A 19,706-nucleotide genomic window follows, 5' to 3' on the forward strand; every position below is an offset into this window, starting at 1 on the left:
ACTTGCAGCTTGCAGGTTTTGGATTTATTGAAAACCTAAAATTAAAATGTTAGGTTAATCTAATTTCAACATTTGGTGCTTATGTAAGGTTACTCACCTCAGCAAATAACCCCAGGTAATACATAAACTCCACATCAAACCCAGATTTAGGTTTCAGATCTTGGATCCAACTGGGCTGAAGTGAGATAATCTGAGAAGTCACAAAGTAGGAGTCCAAAGGACCAGCAAACGTGGTCGAGTGTTGCTTGGTATGAGGCCAACAATTCCTCCAAAGATGGCCCACAGCACTACAGCAGGCCTGTGAAGGTGCAGTAACACAGCAACAGAAAAGACCAGCAGCAATTAGGGTTTAGAGTAGCTTGATAGGGAGATTCCCTGTAGCTGGCTGATCAGGCCTCCAAAGGCTCCAAGAAGCTGGTCGAATGTCTCTTCGTGGGGTAGAACAGGCCCTCAAAGGGCTGAAGAGAGGGGCTCAGATCTGGGAGATCTGAGATTCGAACCAAGAGGAGAAAGCCCTGACTAGCTTGGATCGATTCTGTCTTTTGGGGCTGTTTATGAACTCCAAACTGTAGAGGCTTCTTAGGGCTTCAGCTTTTCTGCAATCCACAGTTCGACACTCAATCACTCTCTCACAAAGTAGAACAAAGAAGAAAAGAGAACAAAGATGGGCTAGATGTGGGTGGGATGGACTTTTTCAGTCCTGAGTCTCTTACCCACAGTTATCTCAGCTGTTGAATCAATTCTTTCTCAGAATTAGGGAGGAAGCAAGGCTGCAAATTCATTGATTCATCAATAGTAATTTGTGTTACAGCAACATCTCTTTTTCTAGTAGAGGGTAGAGACTCAAAACATAGTAAAAATCCTAGAAAGGTAATAGTCAGAAATTAGAAACTAATTGACTTGACATGAAACTACTAAAAACTAATAACTTGCTCACTAAGACAATTATAAAGGACAATACTAGACTCTTCTAGAAGGCTAACTTGATACTCTAAACTGTGGTCGACCAGACAAAATACACCTTCCAAGACAAATCACAGGCAAGAAGGAAGCTTCTAGGCTGGCTGCTACTTGGCTGGATTGATGGCTGCTGTGATGGGGCTTAGAAGACATCAAATAAGACAAAATACTGTAGAATACTGAGGCCATATCAGCTGGTTCGATGGCCTGCTGTAATGAACCGGATCTGAGAAAATTTGGCCAGCTTTGGGCTGGCTTGATCAGCCTAAGGCTGGGCTGGGTTCTTCCTTCTTTTATAATAGAGGCCAGCATGTGTATCTACATCAGGTGCTCTTGAAGGAAACTGAGAAATTTATATCTGTATTGTTAAAATGAAATTTTATTAATCTGTAATTTACCCTGTAAACTATATTATAGATAACTATAAATTTTGACTTTCGGGCCTTCAAATTCAAAATATCTCTGGATAGAGGGGCTGGTTTGATGTTGGAAGGTCAAAGCATAGTTGTCATGGCGTCGCCAAGGCGGCGATTTGGCGTCCTGGCTGAAAAAGAAGTTCATGGCAGTGCTACGATTTACGTGATTCACAAATGGCGGTCGCCATTGGCTGATAAGCGTCTCTATGGCACCGCCATGGACGCCAGGTCACGCCTGATTCACTAGGCGGTCGATTTTTTGTAAAATGCAGGGTGATTTTGATAGGGCTATGTTGATTTTTGATGATTTGATGTTGCTTAATGTTGGTTTTATATGTTATATGGTATATATTGTAGGCTTGTAGCATGCTAAATAACTTTAAAAAATAGTGGAAATAAAAAAAATAGCATACTAAATAACTTTATAAAATAGGGGAAAAAAATGACACAGGCGATTTGACCGCCATGGCAACGCCATAACGGGCGATTCATCGCCAAATCGATTAGCCACCCCTCCACCGCCTTGGATCGATTTGACGCCGTGACAACTATGGGTCAAAGATAAGCTTTTAAATTAGTAGGTATCATGCCCTAATGGAAAACAATATGTGATGGGAATCAGTTCCAGCCACTTAAGGTTTATCAAAGATGGCATCACGGCCTTAACTCTTGCGCTCCCATTCATATTTGGCATCAACATGAAGATGAGGGGCCCAGAGGTGTTGGAATGAGTATGAGGATCTCAAATTGCTAGTTTTTCATTGGGTATTTTCGTAATTTTAAATTAAATTTATATTTCAGTCAAAAGGCATTTTTCATACTTTTGCTATTAGGTAGTTCCTTAGGTTCTGTATGATAACGCTCTAAAAAATGGATAATGGTGTTTTCCCCCTTTTTTTTCTGGAACAGAAATTGGGTAAGATTTGCATGGTATGGCTGGTTTTTTTTATTTTTTATTTTTATTTATTTATTTATTTTTTAATGAACTGGGTATTGGTACAGTTTTGAGTCTCATATTTAGCACACAAAATAGGTGTTTTGAAATCTCAGATTCAATTATGACCAGAAGATGGAGAAACAAATTGCCAACTTAAGTTACGAGGGGGTAATATAGCAATTTGGCACTTAAAACATAACAATTGAGGACTTCAATCTACTAACTCTATCTTCCAACTTGGAATGGCGAAAGAGGAGCAATGGTGTGAAGAAGGTTCGCGGGTTACACTCTCTTCTCTTGCTCTCATCTCTTTCTCTCTCTCCTCTCCATCGCTGTCCAAACTCCATCATTGAAGTCTTTCCCCAAAAAAAGATTAAAAAACCTCCATCGTGGAAGTGCTCTGCAGTAGGAACTCCACACTCATCATTGAAGACCTCCATTGCTAAAGAACTCCATTTAAGGGCTTATCCTCTTGGCAAGAACTCCACACTCCATCGTTTTGGAAAGGACTGGTAACCATAGTTCTCTCTCCTTTGAAATACATGTTGCATACCATTGAGAAGTGAAATCGCTATCGTGAAATCTCCTATGCCCTGGGGTAATAGGATAGCAGCCACAACAAGGGGCTTTTTGTTCACAAGGTTCAACTTCCTTCAAATCACTTTGTACCCTTTCAATCGAAAGTAACAATCCTCTCCGTATCTTAATCTATGCATATAATTTTAATTTTGTTTACTATACACAGGATGATTTGATTCTAATCCTATAGAAGTCACAACAAAAAAAACCCTTATGTATTTCTTCCCTCTTTGTTTCCAACCCCAAATCCTAAAATCCCCAAATTTCACTTACATATCTATGGCTTCAAGTTTTCTTCTGCAACCTTTACTGCATATATGGGGAATGTGAAGTTGATGAATCCCACTCTTTTGTTGATAATCATGGAAATCAGCATTAACCCGTGTCATATACATGAAGGCAATGCATTTTTGTGCTCTTGAATCTGTAAAGATTTTTTCTGGAGTTGGCAGAATGTCTTAGTTGCTCACTACCAAGGTATCTGTGGTGTTGAGATAGGTCTCATTTCAAAGGTAAAGAACTATGAATCTAAATTCAATCTGGCTTCGCCCCTGCCTAAGTTGAGTCCTTGCACTGAAATGTGAACCCCTGATCCTAACTTCTCATATGTAACTTGGAATTGTTTATTGATGGTTTGATTTTCTACTCTTTTCTCTCTGTAAACCAAGTAGTTTTTCCCTTTGATTTCCAGTTTTAACTGTTCAAATTGAGCATTTTGGTGGAGACAAATTAGAGTTGATCAAGTGTTGAACAAAATTGCACAGCATATTTGAGTAGTTTGTTTTCTAGTGCATTTTATTTGTTGTCAAAGAAGACACAATAGGTCCTGAGTTTTAGTGTGTTCTCTATGATTACTTTTTTTGGGATAATGATGGGAATCAGTATTAGCCCTTGTCATATACATAAGGCCATCTTCTCCCCATGGACTTCTCCTGCTGTGGTGTTGTATGCATATACATGTAGTCTCTAGTACCTTGTGAATGTCACACTATCTGCTCTAAACTTCATTCTGGGATCCTCAATCCCATGACAGAAAAAAAAAAAAAAGAACTAATTTTGTCCAAAAGTCTCAAATCAAATATCTTTCCAAGTGAAGAGTACACCAGAAATAAAGACCAACCATCATCATAATTATGGATGGATGAATTTCCTGTTTGTAACTTGGATGCTCTTTCACCTTACATGAAAAGATGGGTCTATTCAAACTCTCATTCATTGTTTCCTTTCCTTTGGGTAATGTCCACTACTACATTCACTGTCTCCTTGGGTTAGTTGGGAAGATGGCACACATATCAATGACTGTCCAATGTCCATGCATGGGAGGATGATTTTTATTCATCATTTTATTGGGTTGGGTTTAGGGTTTAAGGAGAGGGGGAGGGGGAGGGGGAGGGGGAGCGGGAGCGGGAGGGAGGAGGTTTTTTTTTTTTGCTAACGACGGGTATCTAGGCCTTCGGTCAGACTAGTCCCGTGGGCCCATACTGACCCCGCAACCGCATGGACTAGATCATTCCGGAGTTGAATGAGAACCACTCAACTTTCACTGAAAGCAGTGAATAACACTAAACACCCCCTTGAGTGGCCCCAAGGAATAACACACTTCTTGAGGCGAATGTAAGGGAGGTGTTTTTCTTTTTTCATTTTCTTTTAAGTATTAACTATTGTGTAATAAATTTTGCTTTAACTTTTGGACGAACATGATAGTTGTGGACGAACTTGATAAACAATGTAACTAGGTACTAATGGCTCTTTGTTGATTTTATGGATTTGTAAAGGAGATTATCTTGCTTATGTGGCAAAAAATAATGTTTTCAAAAATACATGTCATTAAAATATGTTGGGGGTGGAATTTTATGTATAAACAGAAGAGATGATCTGTTAATTTACATGTTCCTGTTTTTTTCTAGTGATGGAAACAATTTTTTTTTTTATTTTTTATTTTTCTGGTTTTAGCATACTTGATTTAAGGCACAAAATCACTCCAAAAACAGAGAAACACAAATATACGTACCAGACCCGGAATCAATTTTTTAAAAACGGAAACGTTACCATATAGAGCCTTAGTGTTCAAGTATTCTATTTCTTAGAGACTAAGGCCTTGTTTGACAACATTTTTTTTGGGTGAACAAATAATTCAATACCAAAGGGAGAAAAAGGGGGGTGGTATACAAGGCCCCTAAGGGCTATAGTGGAGAAGATACAACCCTAGAGGGTAGCGGGAGGGGGAGCAAAATAGACAAAGGCAGTCCCTAGGAGACAACAATAAGCTTGTTCCTTGAGAAATCAACATCCGACTGATGAGGGATCAAAGCAAGTTTGGAGGAGACGTCAAAGTAGATGGTGTTCCAAATCATATCAAATGATCTAGAGTTGTAAGTCCATCTACGAAGATTGGGCTTCATTTAATGATTGTAGCTCTAAAGGCGAGCTTCATGGCAGTGTCACAGATAGATCTACCTGTGAAAGTCATATCAATCCAAATCCACTCTCTCACAATGGGGAGGGGCCTTCTGCTAGCTGGCTAGCATTTGGTTAGCACACGCTTCCAGATGGAGGAAGAGAAAGGGCATTTAAAGAATATGTGATTACTATCTTCAGAACCATTCAAACAAAGGCAAATGGGTCGAGGATATGGAGATGTGGATAAGAAAGGATTAGGTAGGGAGACAGTTGGAGAGGGCTCTCTAAACAGTGAAGCTATCACGGGGAATGTGGAACTTGAACCAGGCAACCTCATGCCAAGGAATAAAGAGGCTGATGGATTGAATAAGATGCTAAGTAGAGGAGGAAGAGAAGCAGATTGAGGAAGAGGGGACCGAATAACTATATCATCTTGAACACTAGTGGGAAGGGGGGTGGGAAGAGAGGACCGGATTGTAGAAAGAGAGGTATTATCAAAGGGGGAGACCAAGAGCCATTGGAGATGATTGTAGAGACTAGGGTGTCCTTGGAGAGACCAGAAGAGTAGACCAATTTTTGTCCAACTTTAAGGAAGAAGACTCTATCAGGGTGCTAATTGTCGAACCAGAAGGAGGTGGAAGCACCGTTCCCATTGCAAGAGCAAATGGCTCCTACGGAGAGAGGCCTGGCTTGGAGGATTTTGTGCCAAACCCAGGAGGCATTTGGGTTAAGGGTGGTGGTCCATAGGGAGTCCTTACAGAGAAGAGTAGTGTACCCAAGAGACCCAAATACTGGATTTCTTGGAGACTAATTTCTAGATAAGTTTAAGAATGCTCGTGGAGTTAGCATCTTTGATCCTTCTAAATCCAAAGCCTCCTTCAGACTTAGGAAGACAAACGGAAGAACATTAGATGGGGTGCGGGAATTTGATAGAATCGGTACCTTTCCACATGAAGGTGTAGAAAAGGGATTCAATGGCCTTAATTGTGGATTTAGGAAGTAAGAAGACTCCTGGCCGATAGATGTAAGAAGATTGAAGGACAGATCAAATGAGCTTCAGTGGACCCGCATAGGAGACGAGGTTTCCTTTCCAAAGTTAGAGCCTTTTACGGATTTGACTAGCATAGGGGAACAATGATGAGTCTTTAGCCTGGAAGAGATGAGGGGAAGACTAAGGTATTTGATGTGGAGGGAACCAAGGGAGAACCTTGTGAGCTCAAGTAGACGGGCTTTAGACGAATCTAGAACCCCAACTAGAACCCCAACTAGGAAGAGAGGAGACTTGAGGAGATTAATGCGGAGACCTGAGAGAGATTCGAAGAGGTGGAGGGAGGACATGATGGTGAGAAAATCATGAGATCAGTAGCAAAAGCGAGATTTGTAAGCTTAAGGGATTTGCACTTTGGAATGGGAGAGATGAGGAGATTATCAATTTGGGATTAGACAGATTTCGAGGGGAGTTCAACGGCCAAGAAAAAAAAAAAAAAAAGGGGAGAGAGGACAACTCTGACGGATGCCCATGGATGAGGCAAAGTACCCAGTCGGGGAACCATTCACTAGGACAGAGAATCTGGAGGAAATGCAAGAGAATCCAATTTTCAAAGATCCGGGGAAGGACATTGCAAGGACTTTGGAAATGAAATCCCATTTAATGGAACCAAAGGCCTTATGAATGTCTATTATGAGGAGGCCAGCGTGGGAGTGGGATTTGCTATCGAACCCACGCACAACCTCATGGCAAAGGATAATATTATCGACAATGCTCTGATTGACAATGAAGGCTGATTGGTTTGCATTGTCAAGGGAATCAATGACGAGCTGGAGACGGTTAGCTAGGATATTTGCTATAAATTTGTATAGAAGGTTGCATAGGGAAATGGGTCTAAAGTCGGATATGGAAGAGGCTCCTTTCTTAGGGATGAGATGAAGGAAGATGTGATTAACGCTATAGATTTGGGAGGGGTGAAAAAGAAGTTTTTGATGGCTTTGGTGAGGTTAACTCCAATGGTATCCCAATAGGAGGAGAAGAAGAAGCCCATGCTTAATCCATCAGGGCCAGGTTCTTTGTTGGACTTATGAATGGAAACAACGGCGAGGATTTCAAAATTGGAGTGGACGACTTGAAGGGAGGGGAGAAGGTCATTAGGGATGAATTTGTTCAGGAGAAAGGGGGTCGAGGGGATAGGGAGGGGGGAGGAGGGAGGACAAAAAATATCAGAGAAATAGGACACAACTTCGGCCTTGATGGCATTAGGGTCGAGAAGGAGAGACCCATCTCTGGTTGTGAGTTGGGGAATGGAATTGGAATTGGTCTTGGATTTCATGGATTTGTGGAAGTAGGAAGAGTAGAAATCACCAAGATCTAAGCATTTGATGTGGGATTCCTACATGAGGAAACTTTCTTTTTGAGCTAGAAGAGACTGGAGAGGAGATTTCCTTCTCTTCAAGGGCAAGGGAGGGGGTATGGATGTCAAATTGAAGACAAGATTGGATGGACTCAACTTTTTTTTACAAGTGTTGACACACGAAGAGATGATGCCAAAGGTGGAGAAGTTCCAATCTCTTAAGGCAAGTTTAACATTTTTAATTTTACAGGCAAAGGCATCGAGGGGGGAGAAAAAAGAGTGGACGAGAAGGAAACCAATGTGAAGGGCCCGCATATCAAAGAACTTGAAAGGCTTAGGACCAAAGGAGACATAGGGTTGGATGAATGGGGAAATGGGGTGTGGCCGGAAATACTCGAGAGATCGAATGTGGTTTGAGAAGAGGGAAAGGAGGAGAGCCAAGCGTCATCGGCCAAAACCTTATCAAGTTTGCAAGCAATACAGTTGGCACCAGATCTCTTGTGCTAGGTAAACTTGATGTCAGACCATCTAAGGTTGTCTAAGATGGTGTCCCCGATGCAAGAGTTAAAAACGCATCAATAGAAGTGGGATCAATAGAAAAGCCACCGTGCTTTTCGTGGGCACATTTGACCACATTGAAGTCTCCTCCCCAGCCCCATTGAGCTAGCCAACCTAAGAAGCGAGAAGCCTGAGGTCATTGCAGAGGGGGACTCGATACGGGGCATGGTTAGGACTGCTGATGGAGGGCTGGTAGGAATGGTTTGAAATCTCGCCGAAATTTTGGTTTTTTTTTTGTCAAAACGAAACAAGGCTGGAAATAACATTTGTACAAAATTTTGGTATTTCGGCCGAAATTTCAATCTCGTTTTGGTATCTCAGTCATCTCGGTACATTTTGTGTTATAAATAACATATTTCAGTCGAAATTTCTGTATTTCGATCGAAATTTTGACTCTGTCTCGCCTATCTCGGTGGTTTCGGTTTCATTTGCATATTTTGAAGGAAAAACACTCAAGTCTCCAACAAGCCTCTAATTAGCCACATCATCACACATTTTAACTTCCATTATATTCCTACAAGATTTACACATTCAAAGCTTAGGAAAGGTAAAGTTCTTTCTGCAAAACCAGGTAAAATTTTTCAGAACAGTTCGACAGTTGCTGCCAAACGAAGCTGCAACTCTAAAACAATGTCATGTCCTAATATTTTTGCATTTTTATGTTCTAAGCATGTTTATTAACCTTAAAATAAGTTACACACCAGTGATGCAGATTCTTCACCAAACTAGGCTTGTTTTATTAGGAATAAGCTTAGGGTTTGGTTGTATTCGTGTTGGGCCTTCAGTCCATGTGGTTTGGAGTGTATTGGGCTACTTTTATGGGTCTAAACTAGGGGTTCTAAGGTTGCATACGGGATTCAGTGATTTGTTTCCTTTTCTTTAGTTTCCTTTTTAGATGGGGTTATTTAGTTTCTAATTTCAGTACCTAAATTAGTTTCTAATTTCAAGTCATTGTTAGTTTCTAATTTCTATCTAGACTAGTTTCTATTTTCATCAGATTCTAATTTTCAGTTTTTAGTAACTTCTTGTAATCAATTTTTAGTAACTCAGATTTAGTAACTCTGAGTTACTATTACTTGTAAACCCTCCCCATCATTATAAATAAAGGACATGGCTCTTTTATGAGCATGATTTGAATTTAAAAGAAAACTCTCTTGTTGTTGCCACTGGGTATCAATGGTGGTTCCTTGTGTTTGATCAAGGCCTAGGGATTGGTGTTTGATCCAATCGACACTCTGCGGCTAGAAGTCCGAGTGGGTTGTTATTATTTTCTGGTTTTCTTTAGTGGATTATCTTTTCCAGCAGAACAGGTAAGTAATCTGAATTTTCTGCAGAAATTTCTGGGTTAAGCTCTCTGTTTCCTATTCTGTCGACCTACTCTATTTGGAGTTCTGGCCACCCGATGGCTTTGAGTTTTTGGTCGAGTGTTACCCTTGCTGTAGGGAAGACTCGATCCAATTTTAAGAGTAATCTGACCAGGGAGTTGTTAGTTATAGAAATTATTCCTATTCTGGCCGATTGGAGTTTTTTTGCCTAAAACTACTGTCTGATCTGTGTTGGATGTGGAGGTTGAATGCTGCCCTTACTCTCCAATGGATTGGACCTTTTGACTGGTGATCTGAGTTTATAATATGCTATCTAATATTTTGATATAGACTTTTCTGAAGCTATTGGGATCGACTGCAAGTCTCCAGAACCTGCAGTCTCAGATTTATTAATATACTGTTGTCTTAGGACTGTGGATCATTATTCTTATTGATTCGGACCTCTAAGAGTCATATGAAGCTCCTGGTTATATTTATTTAAGTACTGCTGTTTATTATTGCTTTTGCTGATTTGTTATTTCTGGTATATTGGGTTCTTGGTTGTTCTTTGGTTTACAAGATCCTGTTGTTTGGGTCTAGTTTGACTTGTCAAACCTATTCCTACATTAAGTGGTATCAGAGTATGGCTGAGAACAACACCCCCACCTTAGCTTCTATTATGGAGTTGATACATAATATGAGAGCTGAACTAAAGGCTGAATTGAAGGCTGAATTGGATGCCAGGTTGTTGAATGAAGAGACCCCACCCCAACAGCCTACTGGCAGTTCATGTACAACACCCGAAGCGGACACACCATTGAATGTAGTAGCTCAGTTGACTAACAGGAGAGCAAACCCTAATCTGAGAGCACCACAGAGGGTTCCGGTAGCACAACCTACTTTTAAAGAGTATGTAAGAGGATATTTTGAGACTGAGCGTCCTGTGCAACCAAGGTATTTTAGAGATTCACAGAAGGTCAAGCTCGATCTGAAGGAGTTTGATGGGAGATATGACCCCCAATTATTCTATGATTGGGTAGTGGCACTAGACGACTATTTTGACTATTATGAGTTACCTGAGGAACGGAAGATGAAACTAGCTCGTGCTAAGCTAGTTGGGGCTGCTCATGAGTGGTGGAGGACTTATGAGCTAGAGTTAGAAGACCGTGGTAGAGAACTTACTAGTTGGGAGGAGATGAAGCTTGAGTTATCAGATAAATACTTGCCACGCAACTTCAGAGCTCGCATACAAGACCAGCTGAACTTTCTTCGTCAAGGGTCTATGACTGTTGCCGAGTACATGAACAAGTTTGACGCACTTTATTCTTGTACAGGCATAAGGGAGAATGAAAGGCAACTGTTATCTCGGTTTCGACTGGGATTGCGAGCTGAAATCAATTGGGGTATCGGAGTTGTTGAAGTGCACTCAGTGAGGGATTGTTTTGACAAGACCCTACGAGCAGAGGAGCTTCTAGCACAGCCAGTTAGAAGGTTTGGTTTCCAAGCTGGGGAGGTAAAGAAGAATTTTCCAGCCACTAAACCTAGTAGCTCAGCACCTCCAAAATCCACTTTTCCTCCACGAGCTGATCATAAAGGAAAGGCACCCATGACAGGTAGTAATAAGGTATAGTGTTTCCATTGTCAAGAGATAGGACATTTTGCTAAGTCTTGTCCACATAAGCAAAGGGTTAATGCAGTAGCTGAGGTTGAAGACTCCAATGAGGAGGATGAGTCAGCTCTTTATCCCTACTCATTAGATGATGTTGATGATGGTGGATATGACTATGATATGGAAGACACTAATGAGGATGATACCCAGGGAATAAATATTGTTACTCGCATATTGGGGGCTGAAACCAAAGGAGAGGATTGGCGACATAACTGCATATTCTACAGCCATATGAAGTCAGGTGAGCATACTTGTCAGATTATCATTGATAGTGGCAGTTGTGTCAACGTTGTTTCTGAAGCCTTTGTGAAGAAAGCAACCTTGAAAGCTGACCCACATCCTCAGCCTTATAAGGTATACTTGCTGAATGGTAATACCTTAGAGGTGAATAAGAGGTGCTCAGTTCCTTTGAAACTTTACCGATATGAAGAGAAAGTTTGGTGTGATGTGATCCCAATGAAACTCACAGATGTATTGCTTGGTCGTCCCTGGATGTATGACAATGATGCCATGGTTGGAGGGAAGAAGAATCTGTGTACTTTCATATGGAAGGGTGTTCCTACAACTTTCTATCCGGTAAATGTGCCGGCTGAAATACGGCGAAAGAGATCATTAAGGTCAAATCAGAAGGACATTGACAATGAGAAGAAGGTATTAGCTATGCCCACAAAGGAGTTGCTAACTATTTCCCATAAACAGTTCTTACGCACAAGTCATGAGACTGGAATGGTTATGGCACTTGTTACTAGGGAAGTCACTCCCCAACCTGAAGTAACGCATAGTGCACCTATCAGAGAGCTCCTATCTGATTTTTCTGACTTAGTCCCTGATGATCTCCCAGATGAGTTGCCTCCCATGAGGGACATACAACATGCAATTGACTTGGTACTTGGTTCGGTTTTACCCAACCTTCCTGCTTACAGACTTAGTCCTACTGAGCATGCCGAGCTGAAACGACAAGTGGATGGGTTACTACAGAAGGGCTTCATTGAGGAGAGCTTAAGTCCTTATGCAGTACTAGCTTTACTCACGCCAAAGAAGGATGGTTCTTGGCGTATTTGTGTGGACAGCCATGCTATCAACAAGATAACAGTCAAGTATAGGTTTCCTATACCATGACTAGATGATCTGTTGGATATGCTGTCCAGGGCAAAGGTCTTTTCCAAGTTAGACATGAGGAGTGGCTATCATTAGATTCGCATCCGTTCTAGGGATGAGTGGAAGACCGCCTTTAAGACCAAGGATGGCTTATATGAGTGGAAAGTCATGCCGTTCGGTCTGACAAATGCACCTAGTACTTTTATGAGGGTGATGACACAGGTCCTTCGTCCCTTCATTGGTCGCTTTTTGGTTGTTTATTTTGATGACATTCTGGTATACAGTAAGAACCTAGAAGAGCATAAGGATCACTTGAGGCAAGTCTTGAGAGTACTCCGTGCTGAGAAGTTATACATTAATCTCAAGAAGTGTTCCTTCATGCTGCCCAAGGTTGTATTCCTTGGATTTATAGTGTCATCAAAGGGGGTTGAAGCTGATCCGGAGAAGATCAAGAGCATCACTGATTGGCCCACACCTAAGACTCTAACAGAAGTCCGTAGCTTCCTTGGGTTGGCTTCCTTCTACAGGAGATTTATTCGGAACTTCAGTGCAGTAACGGCACCCATCACTGAATGTATGAAGTCGAGTAAAGGGAAGTTTGAATGGACAGCTGCAGCAACCAAAGCCTTCGCTCTTGTGAAGAGGAAGATGACCGAGGCACCCATCCTACGCCTACCAGATTTTGACAAAGTATTTGAGGTAGCTACGGATGCTTCACATGTTGGGCTAGGAGGAGTGATAATGCAAGGAGGACACCCCATCGCTTTGTATAGCGAAAAATTGAATGAGGCCAAGAAGCGCTATTCGACTTATGATCTGGAGTTGTATGCAGTCGTCCAAGTGCTACGCCATTGGAGGCATTACCTCATTGGTAAGGAGTTCATTTTGTACATTGATCATGAGGCCTTGAAGCACCTTCACTCACAGAAGTCGATTAGCCACAGACATGCCAAATGGGTGGTCTACTTGCAGGAGTTTGTATTTGCTATGAAGTACAAGGCGGGAAAAGAGAATACAGTGGCTGATGCACTTTGCCGGAAAGTGCTCACACTTAACACATTTTCAGCACATGTTATTAACATAGATCAGATACGAGGTGAGTATACATCTGATTCTGATTCCAGCACTGTCTTTATGGAGTTACAACAAGGTGGGCAGCACCTAAAGTACTCTATTCATAATGGGTACTTGTTTTTTGGCACACGGCTTTGTATCCCAAACTCTTCCCTACGTCATCACATCATACGAGAATTACATGGAGGAGGATTAGGAGGACATTTTGGGAAAGATAAGACTCTTGCACAGGTGACTGATCAATATTATTGGCCATGCATTGCAAAGGATGTTGATCATGTGATCAAGAGATGCCGTGTATGTCAGTTGGCAAAAGGGGAAAAACAGAACACAGGTTTATACTCTCCACTACCTGTTCCTCATGCACCGTGGCTTGATGTTAGCGTGGATTTTGTTCTTGGACTACCCCCTACTAGAGAACGATATGATTCCATTATGGTGGTTGTGGATCGTTTCTCTAAGATGTCTCATTTTATACCTTGTCGTAAGACTTTTGATGCTTATCAGGTTGCAAAGCTCTTCTTCAAGGAAGTAGTACGACTACATGTGTTGCCAACTAATATTGTATCTGACCGTGACGTTAAGTTTATGAGTTATTTTTGCAAGACATTGTGGTTGAAGACAAATACAAATCTGAACTTTTCAACTGGATTTCATCCACATACGGACAGACAGAGGTGGTGAACCGTAGCTTGAGAAACTTGTTAATGTGTTTGGTTCAAGGCTATAAGATGACATGGCCTTCTATTCTTGACATTGCAGAATTTGCCTACAACAGCTTAGTGAATAGGACAACAGGTCGTACTCCTTTTGAGATCTTGCTTAGAGTCCAACCTAAGCGGCCTATTGACCTTATGTCACTCCCACCCCAGGCTCGAGTTAGTATTGAAGCTGATGAGTTCTTACGTCATATCACTGAGGTGCATGCCAACGTCCGATGGCGTATTGCCTTGAACAATGAGGTGTATAAGGCTTTTGCTGATCGTCATCGGCGTTATGTGGAGTTCAAACCCAGGGACATGGTGATGATTCGAGTAAATCCTGAACGGTTTCAGACGGGTGTCAATACCAAGCTACATCCACGAAAGATGGGTCCCTACAAGGTGCTGAAACGTATAGGACCTAATGCTTATGTGTTTGAGCTGCCGGATGACATGACCATAAGCAACGTGTTTAATGTGGCTGATCTTCACCTTTATGTTGGGCATCATTCAGATGATGGAGACATGGAGCAAATGCTGAGGTTACCTCAACTGAAGCCACCCACTTTTGAAGTTAATGAAGACGTCTTGGATGATAATTACAAGACCTCCCGCCGTGGCACCGGTTATCACACTTTTCTTGTAAAGTGGAAAGGCCGTCCCCGTAGTGACTGTACTTGGATTCATGCTGATGATTTCAAAAGGCTTGATCCTGACTTGTATGAGCGCTATATGTCCCTTATCCATTCGTCGGAGTCGAATGTTTCCAAGCCAGGGAGAGTTGATGTAGATTCTTCACCAAACTAGGCTTGTTTTATTAGGAATAAGCTTAGGGTTGGGTTGTATACGTGTTGGGCCTTCAGTCCATGTGGTTTGGAATGTATTGGGCTATTTTTATGGGTCTAAACTAGGGGTTCTAAGGTTGCATACGAGATTCAGTGATTTTTTTTCTTTTCTTTAGTTTCCTTTTTAGATGGGGTTATTTAGTTTCTAATTTCAGTACCTAAATTAGTTTCTAATTTCAAGTCATTGTTAGTTTCTAATTTCTATCTAGACTAGTTTCTATTTTCATTAGATTCTAATTTTCAGTTTTTAGTAACTTCTTGTAATCAATTTTTAGTAACTCAGATTTAGTAACTCTGAGTTACTATTACTTGTAAACCCTCCCCATCATTATAAATAAAGGACATGGCTCTTTTATGAGCACGATTTGAATTTAAAAGAAAACTCTCTTGTTGTTGCCGCTGGGTATCAATGGTGGTTCCTTATGTTTGATCAAGGCCTAGGGATTGGTGTTTGATCCAATCGACATTCTGCGGCGAGAAGTCCGAGTGGGTTATTATTATTTACTGGTTTTCTTTGGTGGATTATCTTCTCCAGCAGAACAGGTAAGTAATCTGAATTTTCTGCAGAAATTTCTGGGTTAAGCTCTCTGTTTCCTATTCTGTCGACCTAGTCTATTTGGAGTTCTGGCCACCCGATGGCTTTGAGTTTCTGGTCGAGTGTTACCCTTGCTGTATGGAAGACTCGATCCAATTTTTAGAGTAATCTGACTAGGGAGTTGTTAGTTATAGAAATTATTCCTATTCTGGCCGATTGGAGTTTTTTTGCCTAGAACTACTGTCTGATCTGTGTTGGATGTGGAGGTTGAATGCTGCCCTTACTCTCCAATGGATTGGACCTTTTGACTGGTGATCTGAGTTTATAATATGCTATCTAATATTCTGCTATAGACTTTTCTGAAGCTATTGGGATCGACTGCAAGTCTCCAGAACCTGCAGTCTCAGATTTATTAATATACTGTTGTCTTAGGACTGTGGATCATTATTCTTATTGATTCGGACCTCTAAGAGTCATATGAAGCTCCTGGTTATATTTATTTAAGTACTGCTGTTCTGTCCTAATCAATACTGTTGGACTGAGATCGATGGACTGCTGATTTATTATTGCTTTTGCTGATTTGTTATTTCTGGTATATTGGGTTCTTGGTTGTTCTTTGGTTTACAAGATCCTGTTGTTTGGGTCTAGTTTGACTTGTCAAACCTATTCCTACATTAACCAGGTTTCAGGTCAAAATATGACCGTTTGACCACCGAAACAGTCAACCGAAACAAACAAAAAAAATACACCATTTTGGCCGAAATTTAGCTGAAACGAAACGAAACGAAACTGGTGTTTCTGAACCCACCGAAACACCGAAACAAAACGAGATTTTGAACCTTGCCGGTAGGGGTAAGGAAGAATTCCCTGAGATGGGTCTCAGAGTTGCAGGGGAGAGGGAGAAATCGTACTAAGAAAGGGGGGGAAGGAGAATCGCTCACACAAGCCGCAGGCTTCACAAATACTCACTCAATTCATATTTTCTTCAGCTTGACTTGTCTTTTGGTTACAACCAATTTAAAGGAAAATAAAAGACATAAAATAGAAACTCAAACTGAATAAGAAACTATCCTAATCAAGGAAAGAAATTGAAAACGGACTCTCTAAATCCTACGTGATTCTAACTTTGCTGAATAAAGTGAATAAAATAAAATCAAAGATAATCTTCTTAAGTAAAGTAAATTTCTAAAATCTTATTAGACCTAAAACCAATATGGATCTAGTGCATCCCTATCCAGAAACCTAGATGGGTATGGACTGCTCCACAGGTGCGTATCTGCATCAATTTTCCCGGCGTTGAGAAAAACTCGTCCACGAGTTTTGCAAAACGGGAGAATCAACACCAATCGATCAGTATCCATCATTGTCTGTATGAAGTCACCATCGAAACCATGATCAAATGCTATGAAATCCACGACGCAAAGTTCATTAATGAAATAGTGACTTGGGAAAATAAAATCTATTGGTTCACTGAAGAGATCAACCAATTTAATATTTTCCACAAGTGGATCTTCAACTTCCAATGGGGCCATCTCATCTTCTACCACTGGTGATTCATCTTCTGGTTCGTCTACCTGTTGCTCAACAACTGAGATCACATAGTTGAAGGTAGAGTGCGTTAGGGTTTTGATGTTCGTGCAATGTCGTTGAGCCTCATCGAGCTTCTTTATTATCAATTGCATTTGTTGACGGATATCCAATAAAAGATTGAGATCCATTGTCTAGGTTTGTATTCAGATTTTTTTTATGGACCCACTATGGCAAGAGAACATTTAAAGCAAAGGGTGAATGGCAAAAGAGTAATTAAATGGAAGTTTAGATCAAGGTGGCAAAAGTGTAAATATTTTGAAGTTCAATTTAAACCACAAAGGTGTGGGTAGGGGCTTAATTGGAAGTGAGAAGAAAAAATGGGATAAAAGAATTAAAAAGAAACAGAGGGGCAAAATTGGAAAATTAGAAAAAGGATTAGGAGAAAATAAAAAACAGAATCGTGGTTGTGGGGTTTTAATACCGACAGAGGAGGTTGTCTCCACCTTGGACTGAGATTCAACCAGCGAAGGGAGCAGCTTGGACTGCAACGAGGAGTCGCCTGCGATGAGGGAACTGAACTAGATTCCCGGAGTTCATGGATCTGCTGGTGACGATGGAAAAGCCAAGTACTTTCGTCTCTCTCTACTCTTTTTTCGTCTTCTCTTCTTCTACTCCTTTTGTTCTTTCTTCTTCTCGTCTTTTCTCTCTTTTATTTTTAATTTCTCTCTTCTTCTTTCTCGTCTTCTTCTGTCTTCTTTTGTTTTTTTCTTTTTTTTTGTCTTCTGTTCTCTCTTCTCTTTTCTGCTGCTTCTCTTTTTTTTTTTCTTTTTTTCTTTTGCTGGCGGAACCCTAGAGAAGGGTCGACTGAGAAGAAGCTCTGGGTATGGCTTCTTCTCCTTCGATCTCTTTATCTCATTGCTTCTTCTGTCCTTTCTCTCTATTGTGCTGTTCTTTTTTTTTTTTTCCTCACTTGCCAAAACCCTAAAACAGGGAAGGGGAGGGATCGATGAAGTTGGTGAAGGGGGCGACGAGGAAGTGAGATAGAGAGGGTCGATCTTGTGAAGAATCGACTTTTTTTTTTTTGGTTCTCAGTCTCAGTAGAACCAAAACAGAGAATGAGAAGGGAAGAAAGGAGATGGGGAAGGAATGGGATCCTTTGGCTCTGATACTAATTGATGGAGAGTCGGTAGGGGTAGGGAAGAATTCCCTGAGATGGGTCTCAGAGTTGTAGGGGAGAGGGAGAAATCGCACTAAGAAAGGGTGGGGGGAATGAGAATCACTCACACAAGCCCGCAGGCTTCACAAATACTCACTTAATTTATATTTTCTTCAGTCTGACTTGTCTATTGGTTACAACCAATTTAAAGGAAAATAAAAGACATAAAATAGAAACTCAACTGAATAAGAAACTATCCTAAATAAGGAAACAAATTGAAAACCGACTCTAAATCCTATGTGAATCTAACTTTGCTGAAATAAAGTGAATAAAATAAAATCAAAGACAATCTTCTTAAGTAAAGTAAATTTCTAAAATCCTACTAGACCTAAAACCAATATGGATCTGGTTCATTCCTATCCGGAAACCCAGATGGGTATGGATTGCTCCACGGGTGCGTATCTACATCAACCGTAAATAGAAGAAAAGAAGAGAGACCTACCGCCAATTGGGTCCGAGATGGAGAGGTGAATGAATTGCAAGGACGAAGCAATTTCAGTGATTTGAACCTTGGAGGGGTCCCACGAGGATGATATTATCCGCAATGCTCCTTCCAGCAATGAAAAAGTAGATTGATTAGGGCTCACAAGAGAGTCGATGAAGTTTTAAATCCTATTGGCGAGAATTTTGGCAATGAACTTATAGAGAAGGTTACAGAGCTGAAATCATTCATGGAAGCCGCACCCTCTTTTTTGGGGATGAGGCAGAGGACGATATGATTGATTCCATTGATCTGGTTGGGGTTGAAGAAAAAAATCCAGACTGTAAGAATGTGGTCATTGCGAATGATATTCCAACAGGAGGAAAAAAATCCCATACTGAAGCCGTCCGGGCCAGGGGCTTTATTGGCTTTGTGGGAAAGATAGCCGAGAGGATTCCTCCTCAGTGGGGATGGGTTGAAGGCTAGGGAGGAGATCATCTGGGACGAATTTGTTGAGGAGGTTGTGAGGGATAGGAGGGGAGGGGGAGAGTGGGGCAGGAGAAAGATCCCATAGAAATGAGAGAGCTTCAAATTGATGTCCTTAGGATTATGAATATCATTCCTAGAGGACAAAATGAGTTTGGGGATGGTATTAACATTATCTTTGGCCTTAAGAGACTGGTGGAAATAGGAAGAATTAGAGTCACCCAGGTTAAGCCATTTGATACGAGCTTTTTGGAGGAGAAAACTCTCTTCTTGGACAGAAGCAAGGGCTTTTTCCTTTGTGGCAAGATCAAGGTTAAGGAGATCAGATTGGATTTTGGGTTGGATGGAGTGGAACTTGTCTCGGCGAGAGGAGACACGGGAGGAGATGTTGCCAAAAGTTGTAGAGTTGCAGAGTTTAAGAGCAACTTTGACATTCCTGAGCTTTGGCGAAGGCGATAAGCAAAGAGGAGGGGTGAATAGGAATGCACCAAGCACCTTGGACAATTGGGAGAAAATCCGGGTGCAAGGACCACATGTCGAAGAACTAGAAGGCCTTTGGGCCAAAGGAGCGGAAGGGGAGGACATGAATGGAGATAGGGCTATGATCAGAGATCCCAGGGAGATCAAAGTAG

General features: G+C 41.2%; 1 protein-coding gene across 2 annotated transcripts in view; it reads left to right on the top strand.

Moving 5' to 3' along the window:
- LOC122091719 (putative GPI-anchor transamidase) overlaps positions 1-19,706 on the top strand; it is an 82,095-nt gene that overhangs the window by 34,281 nt on the left and 28,108 nt on the right. The window lies entirely within an intron of this gene.

This window comes from Macadamia integrifolia, chromosome 10 (assembly GCF_013358625.1).
Source record: "Macadamia integrifolia cultivar HAES 741 chromosome 10, SCU_Mint_v3, whole genome shotgun sequence".
Taxonomy (NCBI): domain Eukaryota; kingdom Viridiplantae; phylum Streptophyta; class Magnoliopsida; order Proteales; family Proteaceae; genus Macadamia; species Macadamia integrifolia.